This window comes from Rhinolophus sinicus, chromosome 3 (genome assembly GCF_057876585.1).
Source record: "Rhinolophus sinicus isolate RSI-liver-muscle chromosome 3, RSI-T2T, whole genome shotgun sequence".
Taxonomy (NCBI): Eukaryota; Metazoa; Chordata; class Mammalia; order Chiroptera; family Rhinolophidae; genus Rhinolophus; species Rhinolophus sinicus.
Window position 1 is genome coordinate 95,859,866 of NC_142503.1, and position 12,488 is coordinate 95,872,353.

The window sequence follows — 12,488 nt, forward strand, 5'->3', positions numbered from 1 at the left end:
CACCCCATGTTCAATAAACGTGAGTGGAATCGGAAGATGCATGGACGACAAATAAGACAACTGAAAAGGTGCTAGAACTGAGTCCTGGCCATGCTGGTTGAGGGATCACGGCCAAGTCACTTAACCTCCGAGCCTCAGTTTCTGTACCAATAAAACAAAACTAATAACCTCTACCTCACAAGACTGTTGAGAAGAGGAAAGGGAGGCAACACAGGGGAAAGAATGAGGCGCTGTGCAGTCTGCAAAGTACACAGTAGTTCGTTCTTGGTTTCTACCATTGTTTTGCATAGCCACTCGTTCATTGCAATGATATGTAACTTCTCATGGGCAGATCATGTTTCCCTGGAGGTCAGAGACCGTGTCCAACTAATTAAAATTCCGAAACTTAATATTGTAAATAGAAAGTTCTCAATAAATATTAATTGATTAATTGAAAGCTAGGTACTGAATACTTTTATTAACACACACACACAATCAGAAGACCCACATTCCCATTCATTCAGCTACATAAATCACGTACTGCAAAGATCTGCAATCTTTTCAAAGAGCTAGTACAGTCAATTTCCAATTATTTGTGTCAGTGGGAATAGGAATAGTCTGTGTAATGAAACCCACACATAATCCATACATTTAATTTTAGGAGTTGCTTCCAGCCAGCATGAGAATTTCCCACCGTGAATACCACCGTTCCTCCTGCCTCTCCTTTCTCTATGGCAGAGGCAGATTTGCCGAAAGGCATCCTCGGTGGGGAGAGGGGAAACCTGAGTCCAGAGGATGAGAGGGCTGGCTAATCAGCCTTCAGGTAATGAAGCCCAGCTCTGCTTCACAGGAGGCACTGCCTGCTGAGGTGGCAAAGGACAAAGTGGGACTGTAGGACTGCACCCTAAATTCCAATCATACAATACCCTCACTCTTCATGGTCACAGTCATTATGACCCTTGGCCAAATCATCCAACATGGAGTCAACGCCTCATTCTGAGACCCTAGAATAGACTCACAGGACAAATAGCACAAGAATCACACATCACAGTGCCAGATATACTTCATTTAATTAATAAATATCAGTGAACACATACTGTGATACGTGCCAATTATACATGTGTATTGTATGTGTGTGTATAGCGTGTGGGTACACATTATGCATATATGCAAAGCGATTACTGTGCCTTTGAAATAAGAGATGGACTCAAAAAGATATAGGCCTGATCTGAGAATTATTCCATGGGGCCACTACTCACCAGAATCTCCAATGCAAAAGTCATTTGGGTCTACTCATCTCAGATGACTTTCTTTAATGACAGCCAAAAGGCAGATTGTTGTTGTTTTAACTTGGGCTTAAAAAAATAAAAGAACTCACCTGAAATCTATGTAACTTTACTAACAATTGTCATCCCAATAAACTTTAATTAACTACATACACACATACATACATACATACATACATACATACATACATACATACATAAAATAAAAGAACTAATTGATTTCCTCTAGTCTCTCCTGTGTTGCAGGCAGTTAAACCTGCAGTTGCCAACAAGCGGTTCCGATTCTGGCCCCAAAAGTGTTTGTGTGGCTCTCCCGATGTGGGTGCCCTCCAATTCACCCACACCGCCTCCAACGCCTGCTTCTCCCTGACACTGAGGGCACGTGTCAATTGCTCCCTGACACTGAGGGCACGTGTCAATTATATATATTGTCACTAGCCCGTCACCTGGCTTCTCTAGGCATTAGCAACTATAGTCTGTAGTCTATTATACTTTCTAAATTACAGCAAAAATACCTCCTATCCCACAAGTTTTTCTTATAAATTGACTTCAATGCTCTTCCCATGAAGAGACGGGGTCTAAGCTCCTTCCTCTTCAATTTGGGCATGCCTGTGGAGTACAACAGAAGTGGCATTTGTGTGCCCTCTAAGGCCAGGGCGGTTTCCAGCCACGGGTGCCAGAGCCAGCTCATACCAGCTCCCGAGAGCTGACTGCACATCTCTTCCCAACTCTGTGTTCAGTGCCTTGAAATTGACCGTGGTGGGGGTATTGACACCATGGAAACAAGCAAACATTACAAATCAGAGCATTTCCCCCCAGTAGCCAAGTGTTAAACATTTCCCAGCGCACTGCTTCTTCACCTGGTTCTCCTGTGAGGCTCGCTCTTAGAAGTCAGCCACTGCGCTGTGGGGAACCAGAGCAGCCTGTGGAGAGGCCCACGTGGAGGGAAGCCAAGGCCCCTGGCCCCCAGCCATCTCTGAGCTCCCAGCTAACAGCCAGCACCCACTTGCCAGCCATATGAGAAAACCATCAGCAAGTAGATCCTTTAGTCCCCAGCTGTGTCACCCCAGCTGACACCACATGGAGCAAACACAAGCCTTTCCCAGTGGACCCCGTCTCATGGCAGATTTGTGCACAAAATTGCAAATTCATGGGTACCTGTTGAGGTGTGGCTTGTCTGGCAGCAATACTGACCAGAACACAGTTGCTGGTAGTGTGGAGTGGTGTGGCTCTGCCCTGCGTGGATCCTTTTACCTTTTTTCCACCAACTTCATTCTTATTTGTTGGTTCCCACGCTGTTTCGCAACCTACATTAATTTAGACAGACTTGGCCATTTCTCTGTATGGGGGCTGACATCCAGCCCTCAGACAATTCCAGAATTCTGTCCCTAGCTGATCACAAGTTCAGCTCCCAGCAGCCTGAGCAGGAGCTAGTCTGTTTTCCTGACTCTCTTGCTCTGGCGATTCCTCCTTTGAGAGTGCATGCTGCTGGCAAAGCTGAAACCTAAGGAGTTTCACTCTTCTGGACCCACAGCTGTCATCTGGAATCCCTTGTCTCTGAGTGTTGCCAGGTTCCTCACATTTTGGACAAAACTGGAAAACATCACTGTTTAGTGTTACCTGAAAAGTCTCCTTCTCTGTCGTAGTTACCAAGTCTCCCCCACTGCCCCAGTGGTGGCAGGACAGGGCTTTCTAACTAGCCGCTTCGTTCCTGCCCATGTAGGCTGACAGACACATGGTGAACGAGATCCTATCCTTGCTGCAAGGAAGGCCGTCTACCGGTGTATGCACTGAGGGAACTGGGAAGGCTTCTCTCAATCTGGGTTTTCAAGTTGGAATAAGTGTTTATTTGGCAAAAAAGACAGAAGGGGGGATGAAGAAAGGAAGGGAGAAAGAGGACAAGAATGAGACGTGGAGCAAGGAAGGAAGGGAAGAGCTACTTCTAGGCAGAAGGAAAAATATGGATGGGGGTAGATTTGGAGGAGTGAGAATTTGGATGTATTTGGAGCAAAAGGTACAGATGTAGAAAGTTCACAAGATGTCTTGGGGTCAAACGAAGTGTGAACTTCATTCCATGGGCAGTGTGGAGTTATTGCAAGTAAGACAAAAGTGACATGATCTGATTTGCGTTTTCTAAAAATAAGTCTCTTGGAAGGGGAGTGGAAAGGGGCTCAAAGGGGGACTTAATTGCCAAAGGAGGCCAATACGGAGGCTATTTCTAGGCAAGAGGTGATGAGAGCTAAAAGTGACATGGGACATTTGGAAGAGCGGAAAGGAGGTACTTGTGGAGTAGAAACATGTGGTGAGTGCTTGCATCTGCAGGCTAAAGGGAGGTTTACAAGAATTGGAGCTCACGGCGTAGGTGTATAACAGCAGTAATACCAGCAGCAGACGCAGACACTTACATGGCACTTACTATGTGCCAGGCATTATTTTAAGGGCTTTCCTGTATTAAGTCATTTAATCCTCACATCAGTCCTTTGAAGTAGATTTTACCATTATTGTTACTATTGTTATTATTATCTCACTTTTACAATGAGCCAATTGAGGCATAGTGAGGTTCAGTCACTTGCCCACTTGATCAGACAGCTGGGATACCAAGTCCGCTCTTAGGGATTACGCAGCACTGCCTTTCCAAGGACTGACTCTGGGAAGAGGATGCAGAGGACAGTCATCAAAATACCAACGGGTGGGCCTGGAGCCAGAGCGGGACAACAGAAATGTGGAGGAGAGGGCAACTCAAAGGTTTTTTTAAAGGAGGAAGCAAAGCTAAGTGATAGATTCAGTCTAGGGGATCCCAGGCTCTGCTTCTTTTCTCAGCCTCAGCTTCCCAGCTGTCAGGGCTGCTGGCCCCAAAGCTTCCACGTAAAAGCTGAAGCTCTTGTTGGGCCTTGAGCCTGTCCTGAGCAAGTCACGGCCGTCATCAGTAACCCCGGTGCCACCGCCCGGGAGCTTAGCCTGAAGTCACTCTCCTACTCCCAGGACACTGTGTCCCAGCCCCTCTGCTGGGTTCCCCGTGGCTCCTATCCCACATGGAGGCCCCAAGAAGCAGCCTTGCCTTCCTCCCCCTCCAGTGCCCCTTTCTGTGGAGCCAGCTCACAAGTCCCATCTTTGGCTCTGATGACACGTGCTCCAGGGCCTGCCACTGGCCTGAGCCTGGCCCACAGACTCTCCTGCTGTTCTGCCTAAAACCGCTGCCACCTCCTGGCAGCTACCAGATGCCCTGCTGGTGTACGACCCGGACTGACGGGTTCAATCCTCTTCTAGGATTGAATCTGAAACTGCCAGATGCTCTCAGACACTGTCTGGAGCTAGGTCAGCTCTCACCCATGCCCTCCTTCTCCTGGTGGCAGCCCTGTCTCCCTCCTGCCCAATACCGCCTGACTCACTGTTGGTAAAAGATACCAGGTTGCTGGGTAAAGTGATGCCGAACCACAGCTACAGGAAGGAGGCAGGTAACAGCAGAGTCAGAGCCAGCAGCAATGTTTCTGGCCTGGGAGGAGGATGACAACACAGGCAGAGCACAGTCACTGCAAGGGCCTTGTGTTCCCTCCCCTCTGGGTGGGTGCGACCCACGACGTTGTCACTCAGGTGCAGACAGCTGCGCCCATCAAACCATCTGCATCACAGAATGCCGGGGGACTCACGTGGGGCTTGCATCTGCTTGGGGTTGGGGGCGCTGCACGGCACTGCTCACGCTAGCCCACCCTTTCAGGAGGGCCCATTTGCCATCACGCAAGCCCAGGAGCTGCTGATCTGAGGTCATTGTGGGTCATGGGTGCTCACTAATGAGGATCGGTTGTCACTGAAGGCACCCCTGATTTTTATAGCCAGACATTATGCCTGCACAGAATTCTAAGAATTTCCATAAAGCCTAATAAAGACACAGGACACATTATTTCAATATGTATCTTCTAACCACATCAAGAATTCTTAAAGCGGAGGACTTCCGGAAAAATGGCGGAGTGAGGTGAGCCTCTGTAAAGCTCCCCTGGAATTTACAAACAATCGAACAACAAAAACTCCACAAAGGACTCCCTGCACAGCAGACAGGCAAGACGAAGAGGCCCACTACCGACTGAAATCACCTACAGGTGGGAGATTCGCGCGAGTGGAGGGAGGAGGGAAGGGAGAAGTGCGCGGAGACGGAGCCGCGCGGGCGCGGGACGCAGACCCAGCTCAGTGCGCCGAGCTCGCTGCTTCCCGGAACCACCGCAGCTGCGGGAGAGGGAAGACCTTGGACTGCTAGGGCTCCGCCAGGGCTCCACAGGGCTGAGGGGACAGCATATAACACCGCTGAACCCAACGCTCACGGCAGAGACCTCAGACAAAAGACTGAGGGAAGAAGGCTGAAAACGGTGGTTTAAGCCCGCACTGCTGAGCAGAGAACGGAGCCTTAGGCACTGAGACTAGCCGCCCCCTCCCTACACTCCCAGAGCTCGCCCCACCCCCACCTGCCCGGTGCTAGAAGCGAAACAGTAGCAGTGTCAGATCAAAACAACAGAAAATTTGCTGTTTTGAGAATTGTGGACCGCAAACACAAATTCACAGCCCAACTAGTTCCGGCAAACGGGAGAGAGCTGTGGAAGCAGGACCGGCTGTGGTGGTGGTCGCTGCCATTGCTCTGGGCCACCTCTCACAACTCACCCCGCCCCTGACTCCACCTATCTGGGCGGATCCCTGCAGGAGTAAACAGAACTGCTGAAATATACGGGCTCTGAATCAGGAGCTGGAAGAGCTTCAGAACATCAAAAGCTCTCTGCATACCCACCGGGACACTGCGCCCTGTGACCTAGACGACCTATTAACAGAGGAGAAGCCCGTCTCCCAGGGAATCCCCCCATTGTGTGAGAAGTTGGAATAGTGCAGAGAAAACATAGCACTACTGTGTGGGAGAAGAAAAATAAGTTGCAGTTGGAGAAATAATAAAACATTCTACCAACAAGTACTGGCAAACAAAAGAAAGACCGCTTTCTATCAACCTGTTGCAGAAGTCACTCCTGTAGATGTCTAGGAAGAGAAATAGTAAACCAGTAATCGCCATGAATAACCAAGGCAACAAGATAGCTCAGAAAGAAAGTGAAAAATCTCCAGAGAAGGCACTTAAAGATACAGAAATATGTGACTTAAATGACAGAGAATTCAAGATTGCAGTTCTGAAAAAACTCAACGAGATATAAGAAAACACAGATAGGCAGTTAAAGGAACTCAGAAACTCAATCAAAGAACAGCATGAGCATTTTACGAAAGAGATTGAAATCTTAAAAAAGAACCAAATAGAATTTCTGGAGATTAAGAACTCAATAGAAGAAATTAAGAATGAAATAACCAGCTTAGGTAGTAGAGTTGACCAGATGGAGCAAAGAATCAGTGACATCGAAGATAGAAACCTGGAAATGACACAAATAGAAGAAGAAAGAGACTTGAGACTTAAAAGAAATGAAAGAACTCTACAAGAACTTTCTGACTCCATCAGAAAGAGCAATATAAGAATAATGGCCAACCAGAAGGCGAAGAAAGAGAGAAGGGAACAGAGAATATATTCAAACAAATTGTCGATGAGAACTTCCCAAATTTGTGGACAGAACTGGACCCTCGAATCCAAGAAGCAAATAGAACACCTAGTTACCTCAATCCCAACAGACCTTCTCCAAGGCACATTGTATTGAAGCTGTCTAAAATCAACGACAAAGAAAGAATCCTCAAGGCAGCCAGGGAAAAGAAGAAGGTAACTTACAAAGGAAAGCCCATTAGATTATCATCAGATTTTTCAGCAGAAACTCTACAAGCCAGGAGGGAGTGGAACCAAATATTCAAACTATTGAAAGAGCATGGCGGCAGGCCCGCTGCAAAAGAGAGAAACCATGAGCCAAGAATAATATATCCAGCAAAGATATCCTTTAGATATGAAGGAGGAATAAAGACCTTTCCAGGCATACAGAAGCTGAGGGAATTTTCTAATACACAACCTGCACTACAAGAAATACTAAAGGAGGCTATTCGACCACCATCAACAGGGACAATTTGTGGCAACCACAACTCAAAAAGGGGGAGAGTAAAGGCCTGAACCATAATATGGGAATGGAGAAAGTAAGCGTGCTGAAGAAAATGGAATACTCTAAATATCAAACTTTCTTTTACATAAACTTAAGGGTAACCACTCAAAATAAATCCAGAATTGAAATATGTACTGAAATAAAAGAAGAAACAGAGGGAAACATCATAGAATACCACCACACAGAAGTAATAGACAACAACAAAAAGGCAAAGAAAAAATGGAGACACAACCTTACCAGAAAACTAAGGATAGAATGACAGGAAATCCTCACATATCAATAATCACCCTAAATGTAAATGGACTGAACTCACCAATAAAAAGGCACAGAGTAGCAGATTGGATCAAAAAACTAAACCCAACCATATGCTGTTTCCAAGAGACACATCTCAGCTACAAGGACAAGCATAGACTCAAAGTGAAAGGGTGGAAATTGACACTCCAAGCAAATGGTACCCAGAGAAAATCAGGTGTAGCCATAATGATATCAGATGAAACAGACTTCAAGGTGAAAAAGATAACAAGAGACAAAGATGGACATTTCATAATGGTGAAGGGGACTGTACAACAAGAAGACATAACAGTCATCAATATTTATGCCCCCAATCAGGGAGCACCGAAATACACCAAGCAACTACTAACAGAACTAAAGGGAGAAATTGACCAAAACACAATTATACTAGGGGACTTAAATACATCATTGACAGCTATGGATAGATCATCCAAACAGAAATTAAATAACGAAATAGCAGCCCTAAATGACACATTAGATGAAATGGACATAATTGACATTTATAGAGCACTTCATCCTAAAACATCAGACTATACATTCTTTTCTAGTGTATGTGGAACATTCTCAAGGATAGACCATATATTGGGATATAAAATCAGTCTCAACAAATTTAAGAAGATTGAAATCATACCATGCATATTCTCTGATCACAAGGCTTTGAAATTGGATATCAAGTGTAAAAAGAAAGTGGGAAAAAACACAAATATATGGAGACTAAACAACATACTTTTAAAGAAGGACTGGGTCAAAGAAGAAATTAGAGGAGAGATCAAAAGATACATAGAAACAAATGACAATGAAAATACATCCTACCAAAATTTCTGGGATGCAGCGAAAGCAGTTTTAAGAGGGAAATTTATCTCATTACAGGCCTATCTCAAGAAACAAGAAAACTCCCAAATAAATAACCTCATGTTACACATTAAAGAACTAGAAAAAGAAGAACAAGTAAAACCCAAGGTCAGCAGAAGAAAGGAAATAACAAAAATTAAAGCAGAACTAAATGAAATAGAGAACAAAAAGACAATAGAAAAAATTAATATGACAAAGAGCTGGTTCTTTGAAAAGATTAACAAAATTGACAAACCCTTGGCTAGACTTACTAAGATAAAAAGAGAGAAGACACTGATTAACAAAATCAGAAACGTAAAAGGGGAAGTTATCACGGACACCACAGAAATACAAAGGATCATCCAAGAATACTATGAAGGACTATATGCCACCAAATTCAACAACCTAGAAGAAATGGACAAGTTCTTAGAAACATATAGCCTTCCAGGGCTGAACCATGAAGAACTGTAAAATCTAAACAGACCGATCACCAGTAACGAAATTGAATCAGTCATCCAAAACCTTCCCAAAAGCAAAAGTCCAGGACCAGATGGCTTCACTAGTGAATTCTACCAAACCTTCAAAGAGGATCTAATACCAATTCTGCACAAACTCTTCCACAAAATTGAAGAAGAGACAGTACTCCCTAACTCATTTTATGAGGCCAACATTACCCTGATACCAAAACCTGGTAAGGACAGCACAAAAAAAGAAAACTACAGACCAATATCTCTAATGAATACCGATGCAAAAATCCTAAATAAAATTCTAGCAAATCGAATACAACAATGCATTAAAAAGATTATTCATCACAACCAAGTGGGGTTCATCCCCGGGGCACAAGGATGGTTCAACATCCGCAAATCCATCAATGTGATACGTCACATAAACAAAATAAAGGACAAAAATCATATGATTATATCAATTGATGCAGAAAAAGCATTTGACAAGATACAACATCCATTTATGATTAAAACAATAAAATGGGTATAGAAGGAAAATACCTTAACATAATAAAGGCCATATATGACAAGCCCTCTGCTAATCTCATAATTAATGGAGAAAAACTGAAGCCCTTTGCTCTACGTTCAGGAACAAGACAGGGCTGTCCCCTATCACCTCTGCTTTTCAACATAGTGTCGGAAGTCCTTGCCAGAGCAATCAGGCAAGAGAAAGAAATAAAAGGCATCCAAATTGGGAATGAAGAAGTTAAATTATCACTCTTTGCAGATGACGTGGTGCTATACGTAGAAAACCCTAAAGACTCCACCAAAAAGCTATTAGAAACGATCAACGAATACAGTAAAGTTGCCGCCTACAAAATCAACGCACAAAAGTCCATTGCCTTCCTATATACTAACAATGAAATCTCAGAAAAAGAAATACAAAAAACAATTCCTTTTGCAATTGCAGCAAAAAGAATAAAATACCTAGGAATAAACTTAACCAAGGATGTGAAAGACCTATATGCTGAAAACTATAAGACATTTTTGAAAGAAATTGAAGAAGACACAAAGAAATGGAAAGACATTCCATGCTCATGGATTGGAAGAATCAACATAGTTAAAATGGCCATATTACCCAAAGCAATATACAGATTCAATGCAATCCCCATCAAAATCCCAATGGCATATTTTAAAGAAATAGAACAAAAAATCATCAGATTTGTTTGGAACCACAAAAGACCCCGAATAGCCAAAGGAATCTTAAGAAAAAAGAACTATAATGGAGGTATCACACTTCCTGACTTTGGCCTGTACTACAGGGCCACAATAATCAAAACAGCATGGTATTGGCAGAAAAACAGACACATAGACCAATGGAATAGAATTGAGAACCCAGAAATAAAACCACATAAATATGGACAGATAATTTTTGACAAAGAAGCTAAAAACATACAATGGAGCAAAGACAGCCTCTTCAATAAATGGTGCTGGGAGAATTGGATAGCCACGTGCAAAAGAATGAAACTGGACTGCTATTTGTCACCATGTACCAAAGTTAATTCAAAATGGATCAAAGACTTAAGCATAAGACCTGACACAATTAACTGCATAGAAGAAAACATAGGTACTAAACTTATGGACCTTGGGTTCAAAGAGCATTTTATGAACTTGACTCCAAAGGCAATGGAAGTAAAAGCTAAAATAAACGAATGGGACTATATGAAACTTAAAAGCTTCTGCACAGCAAAAGAAACCATTGACAAAATAAAGAGGCCACCAACTGAATGGGAGAAGATTTTTGCAAACAGTGCCTCCGATAAGGGGCTAGTATCCAGAATATACAAGGAACTCATGCAACTCAACAACAAAAAAACAAACAACCCAATTGAAAAATGGGCAGAGGACTTGAAGAGACATTTCTCCAAAGAGGACATACAAATGGCAAATAGACATGAAAAAATGCTCAACATCACTAATCATCAGAGAAATGCAAATCAAAACCACAATGAGATATCACCTCACCCCAGTCAGAATGGCTATCATCAACAAGACAAATAATAACAAATGTTGGCGAGGCTGTGGAGAAAAAGGAACCCTCATACACTGTTGGTGGGAATGCAGACTGGTACAGCCGTTATGGAAGGCAGTGTGGAGGTTTCTCAAAGAATTGCGAATAGAATTACCATATGACCCAGCAATCCCTCTCCTGGGTATCTACCCAAAAAATCTGAAAACATTTAGAGATAAAGACACGTGTGCTCCAATGTTCATTGCAGCTTTGTTTACCGTGACCAAGACATGGAAACAACCAAAATGTCCTTCGATAGATGAATGGATAAAGAAGTTGTGGTATATATACACAATGGAATACTATTCGGCAGTAAGAAAAAATGATATAGGAACATTTGTGACAACATGGATGGATCTTGAGAGAGTAATGCTGAGCGAAACAAGTCAGACAGAAAAAGCAGAGAACCATGTGATTTCACTGATATGTGGTATATAAACCAAAAACAACAAAAGAACAAGACAAACAAATGAGAAACAGAAACTCATTGACACAGACAATAGTTTAGTGGTTGCCAGAGGGTAAGGGGGGTGGGGGGTGGGGGGTGGGAGATGAGGGTAAGGGGGATCGAATATATGGTGATGGAAGGAGAACTGACTCTGGGTGATGAACACACAATGGGATTTATAGATGATGTAATACAGAATTGTACACCTGAAATCTATGTAATTTTACTAACAATTGTCACCCCAATAAATTTAATAAAATAAAATTTAAAAAAAAAAAAGTAAAAAAAAGAATTCTTAAAGCATCCAGGGCACTGGACGCAAAGGACTAAGCTTTATGGCCTCCCATGAGTGGCTGTTTGGGGTGTTTCTTATGGTACCAGCGTTTTGCCATTAGCGATTGCTGTCCCACGTGGAGAATGAACACTCCTTCCTATAGGCTTCCTTCATAGCCCTGCCTTCCATCCTCATGGGAAAGTTTAGCAACGTGTGGCCAATCCCAGATTGTTCTGAGCCACAGCAATGAGCAAGCAAGTGTTCATTAACAATGAGCAAAGTGGTAGATGTGTGCGTGGGGAGGGGTGTGGGCAAGTGAATGCTGGTAGGAAGGTAGGTAGGAAGGTAGGTAGGTGATAGATGATAGATGACAGATAGATAGATAGATAGATAGATAGATAGATAGATAGATAGATAGATAAATGATAGAGCGATCTACTGATGGATAACAATCTCTATCCAATATGCCAGGTCTTACCATTTAGAAAGGGTAAAATGGTGTCACATTATAATACATCCAAGCCCCCAAACCAAAGGGGGTACTGTGTAACATCAATAGTCCCTGTGTGAGAACCTAATGCAGGCCCCAAGGCATTTCCTCAGATGCTCCCAGAGTTGTCATCCCTCGGCCTGGCCAGGACCATTGGGGGTTGAGTAGACGCCTCCCCATCTCTGCATTACTCATGGCCCCTGCTTGTGACTGGAGACAAGGACATTCTCTGGAATCTTGCTGCTACAGGTGTGGTCCATGGACCTGGAACATGGGCATTGCCTGGGAGCTTCTTAGAAATGCCCAGGTCCCACCCCCA